The sequence below is a fragment of the Nannospalax galili genome, unplaced genomic scaffold, assembly GCF_000622305.1.
Source record: "Nannospalax galili isolate Female #2095 unplaced genomic scaffold, S.galili_v1.0 scaffold15, whole genome shotgun sequence".
In the NCBI taxonomy this organism is placed as follows: domain Eukaryota; kingdom Metazoa; phylum Chordata; class Mammalia; order Rodentia; family Spalacidae; genus Nannospalax; species Nannospalax galili.
In genome coordinates, this window is record NW_008337322.1 from 1,292,117 (window position 1) to 1,297,662 (window position 5,546).

The window sequence follows — 5,546 nt, forward strand, 5'->3', positions numbered from 1 at the left end:
CACACACTTCATTTCTCAGCACTATGAAAAGAAGACACTACCAACCCACTTTATTTACTTTTCTTCCTAATGAATAGCTTTTCTTCATCAAAGAAAACAAAATATCAAGTGGTGGCAGGGCCAGATTTTTTCAGGTTAATTTGATTCTGTCTCTGAATTGTCCATGACATATACCACAGGTGGGAACCTCACAATGTCTTGTTTTTATTTCCAGTTATTAGTTCCCATAAGTGTTTCAAAAACATGTGGTTTAGAAATATATAAGGGCACAAAATTTTAATGATTTATATTCTTTTGTCTCTTATTTTGGCTGGATTGAGATTTTTCAAAATAGATGTTCCATTTCTTTTCTTAAGACTCTCTATGATTCTTAGGAAAGAAACCAGCTGAGAATCTTTTCTTATTGCCTGTAGAAACTATGACTTCATGACGCCCCAGACCACATGATTTGAAGATCTCATCTTCCACCTCAACTGGTTGTGCAGGAAGGGTGTTTATTTCTTACACTTCACTCTCTGCCCAGGTTTCCAGCATTATGGCGCTAAGAGGCAGGCGTCACAAGCAAGAAGACAGATGTCCATGCTCATTTGGTCAATTTTGAAGCAGAGTTATAAGGTAAAAAATATCTAATATCTAGGCATAATAAACAAAATGGAAACTAAGATGTGGGCATGACTTAAACTCTGCCTAGATGAGCACCTTTCATCTGAAGGAAAAATGATCTCAACCTAGGCAAGAGCCATTTGCTTTTAAACCCAACATACAGGAGGCAGAAGCAGAGGGATCTTGTGTTTGAAGTCAACTTGAGCTGCACAGACAACCGTATCTCAAAATCAACACAAATCACATCTATTCTGTTTTGAAAGAAACTTAAAACTTTCCGGATGAAGTAAAAATAGCTAGTTTGATTTTGCTCATGACCACATTTCATTTTTTAATTTTTTACAAATACAAACCACACACACTCCCTGACCACTGACTTTACAAATGAGGTCACACTGAGGAGAAGATGAGTTACAGATGGCCAAGTTTAGTCAATAGCCATTCTTCAATAATGTTCTCAAAACACAGGAAACTGCTCTTCAACTTTTGATTAAAATAAAAATTAAAAAAAAAACTAGCCCCTAGAATCCACTGGACATATTCTGAAAGCAGAAAGGGTTAGCCTGTACTGGCATATGTACAAACGTCTGTTGTCATTACGCCCCAAAGACACAGTAGGTCAGCTAATAGTAAGACATATGGAGATAGCTTTCAAAAAGCAGGATTGTGTAGGTTATGTGGGTATGCTGTGCCATTTTCATAAGGAACTTGAGTATCTGCCATAGACATCTGGTGTCCACAGGGGTTCCCAGCTTTAATCCCTATGAGCATTGAGAACAAACTATATCGACCTCTCTGTGCTAATTTTATACTATGTCATCAAATTTACAGTATCTCAGTATCCTGTCTGTATCCTCAGTATCCTGGCTAAGAAAACCCAAATAGACCTGTGTGTGTGTGTGTGTGTGTGTGTGTGTGTGTGTGTGTGTTTATGGTTTATGATGTAAATCATCAATCATTTGGAACTATTCAATTGAAATTTTGTGTATGGCACATGAATGAAATGAGACTAGTGGCAAGGTCATGGGCACTTATACAGCGGAAAAGTGTGTGGGAGCAGGAAGACACCAGAGCACAAGCAACTCTGCTCTGTTTAGATAAACTGTTCCTCCTGGTCCTTCCATTCAAATTAAGGTGACTGACAGGAATTGCTTGATCTCTGACAGAGAAGACAGATAAGTAGGTAGGAAATAGAGGAGAACGTGTTTCTGGAAGATTTCAGAATCTGGATGTGTGAGTCCTGCTTGTTCAGATGTGAACACGAAGAGTGTTGGAGAAAGGATAGAGTGTGAGGCTTTTTGTGAAAGATTTCTTATTGGAAAATGGATCCTCAAACTAACTACTGATTCTATAAATTGAGGTGTATGGTTTTCACCTCCCCTGCCCCTTCTGCCATCAGTAGCTGGATATTGAATCCAGGACTGTGCACTTGCTAGGCAAGCCCTCAACTGCTCTTCTAAACTCCAACTCCTTAAACTGAGTTGTAAAAGGCATCCGGGGCTCTGGTTTTAGTTCAGGAAGCTATCATCCTGATAACTTAAGATAAAAATTAGCTAAGTCAACAGGGAAGGCACAGAGTTCTTCACAGTTTCCTCTTTCTGTGGTGCTGGGGAATCAGAGACTCACAGATATGCTAGGCAAGCACCCTACCCCAGAGCCACAGCCCCACATGAAGCCACAGCATTGGTTGACTTTACCAAAGAAGCCAGAGAGAAGGGAAGTTAGCACAAAATGTGGAAAGAGACAGTATGGGGAGAGACTGCAATTAAAGACAGTGTGACAGAAAACAGTGAGAGAAGAGAGAGTGCAGAAAAGGACAACGTGAGGAAGAGTGTGGAGAGTGCGGGAAAGAGTGCGGGAAAGACAGTGTGAGAAAGAGTGTGAGAAAGACAGTGTGGGAAAGACAGTGCGGGAAAGAATGTGGGAAAGACGGTGTGGGAAAGAGAGTGTGGGAAAGAGAGTGCGGGAAAGACAGTGTGAGAAAGAGTGTGAGAAAGACAGTGTGGGAAAGACAGTGCGAGAAAGAATGTGGGAAAGACGGTGTGGGAAAGACGGTGTGGGAAAGACAGTGTGGGAAAGAATGTGGGAAAGATGGTGTGGGAAAGAGAGTGTGGGAAAGAGAGTGTGGGAAAGACAGTGTGGGAAAGACAGTGTGAGAAAGAGTGTGAGAAAGACAGTGTGGGAAAGACAGTGCGAGAAAGAATGTGGGAAAGACAGTGTGGGAAAGAGAGTGTGGGAAAGAGAGTGTGGGAAAGACGGTGTGGGAAAGACGGTGTGGGAAAGACAGTGTGGGAAAGAATGTGGGAAAGATGGTGTGGGAAAGAGTGTGAGAAAGACAGTGTGGGAAAGAATGTGGGAAAGACGGTGTGGCAAAGAGAATGTGGGAAAGAGAGTGTGGGAAAGACAGTGTGAGAAAGAGTGTGAGAAAGACAGTGTGGGAAAGAGAGTGTGGGAAAGAGAGTGTGGGAAAGACGGTGTGGGAAAGACGGTGTGGGAAAGACAGTGTGGGAAAGAATGTGGGAAAGACGGTGTGGGAAAGAGTGTGAGAAAGACAGTGTGGGAAAGACAGTGCGGGAAAGAATGTGGGAAAGACAGTGTGGGAAAGACAGTGTGGGAAAGACAGTGTGGGAAAGACGGTGTGGGAAAGACAGTGTGGGAAAGAGAGTGTGGGAAAGACGGTGTGGGAAAGACAGTATGGTAAAGACGGTGTGGGAAGGACGGTGTGGGAAAGACGGTGTGGGAAAGATGGTGTGAGAAAGACAGTGTGGGAAAGACAGTGTGGGAAAGGCAGTGTGGGAAAGAATGTGGGAAAGACAGTGTGGGAAAGACAATGTGGGAAAGACAATGTGGGAAAGAATGTGGGAAAGACGGTGTGGGAAGGACAGTGTGGGAAAGACAGTGTGGGAAAGACAGTGCGGAAAAGACAGTGTGGGAAAGACGGTGTGGGAAAGACAGTGTGGGAAAGAATGTGGGAAAGACAGTGCGGAAAAGACAGTGTGGGAAAGACAGTGTGGGAAAGACAATGTGGGAAAGACAATGTGGGAAAGAATGTGGGAAAGACAGTGTGGGAAGGACAGTGTGGGAAAGAGTGTGGGAAAGACAATGTGGACAAGACAGTGTGAGGATGAATGTGGATAAGACAGTGTGGGAAACACAGTGTGAGGAAGACAGTGTGGGAACGACAGAGTGGGAAATAAAATATATATACAAAAATAGAAATAATAATTTTTTAAAGTAGTTGAATTGAAGACACGTCATCATAAATTACTCAAAAAAGGAAAAGAGAATAAAATAAACAAATTTGAAATTGCCTGAGACTTTCAGGGCAGTATCAGTTGCTCTAATACTTCCAATAATTGGAATTCTGAAGAAATGGTAGGAAAGGAAAATTTTAAAGAAATTATTGAAGAAATAATGGACAAGAATTTCAAAAAATTGGTGACAAACACCGAGCCGTATGTCCACGAACCTCAGGAAGTACAAATGTGGTATGTGTTGGCCCCAGTGCTCATTCAGATTTGAGCTGATCATAAGCAAACTGATGAAAAGCAAACATGGAGGAGAGTCCCCTGAGAGAGGACAGAGAACAGGGTTCATCCAACCAAGGAACTAAGGACAGAATGACATCTATTAGCAATAGGAATTATGTAAATAGGTGCTGCTACAAAGTGCTAGAAGGAAAAGAAAAGCCCAACAAAGCCAAAGGGTGAACACCAGAAGCTTCCATGTAGCAAAACGCGTCCTTCAGAGGTGAAGGGGAAATAAAGGACTGATCAGAAAAAGAATGGGATCAACATTGTCTGTGGTCTCACTATTCCCTCAAAAAGTCTGAAAACATAAGTGAAGTTTTTCTGGAAGGAAAAACATGATAAATGGATTTTCTCAGAAACGTAGACCAGAGAAAATTGAATAAATGAAATAGATTTTCTTTCTTCACAACTCCAAAATATATCTATCCAAAGTAATATAATAACTGTGGCCGTCTGCTACAGATGAAGCGATGATACATAGTAAAGATCATCTTAATTAGAAAGGTTTTAGTGTGAAGTTAACACCAGAACAATAAATATGATATAAGTACTGAGTTGGCACAGAGATAAAAATGATGAAAATACTTAATTCACTTCCGAAGAACTAGAAACACGGGAAAAAAGAAAGAATAATTAAAATAGAAAAGATCTAGCAATGGATTTTTATAAAGACATCCAAATGGAAATTATAATCATAATAAAAAATTTTAAAACGTAAAATCCTTAAAGGTGTCTCCCCTCCCAGAAATTCTGAAGTTGTATTTGCAGATTCTTGTCCATTATGTCCCCAGTGAATTGCAGCACCATGTGTTATCTGTCCTGATTATCTCAGATAACATCTGGATGACTGTTGCCTTGTGTAACTGCAACTATTTCACCACATATGAATTATGTTACTCAACAAGATGATTATATCAAAAACCAGTGTTACAACAGGATATTCTGAGTCAGATCTGGCATGATTGACATATGAAAGCACATGTTTAGTTTTGTATTCTACATGCTGTGTGATGTTGGAAATGCAATTTAATCATTCTTGGCATGTTTTCTCAGACTTGAAATATAATACATGTATATTATTGGTAATTCCACAATTAAATGAGGGCAATTATGTGAATATTTTTTCCTGCAACTCATGAGATCAAATTTTTTATTTAGGCTGAATTGAGTTCTTTTGTATAACTCTGTAATAGTAAATAATCAAGTTAATTTCTGTATGAACAGAACTATTAAGGAAGTTTGGGTGCTAGTGCAATAACCCTAATCCAGCCTGAAGAACTACAGGCAACTGATGGCTGCTGGGAAGGTAGAATCAGCCTCTTTTAAGACTGTGATTCTTAGTAGGTTAAGACATTTCTGTGAATAGTCCCACATTGATGGACAATTGGGGGTGCAAATTAGACTCTGTAGGCC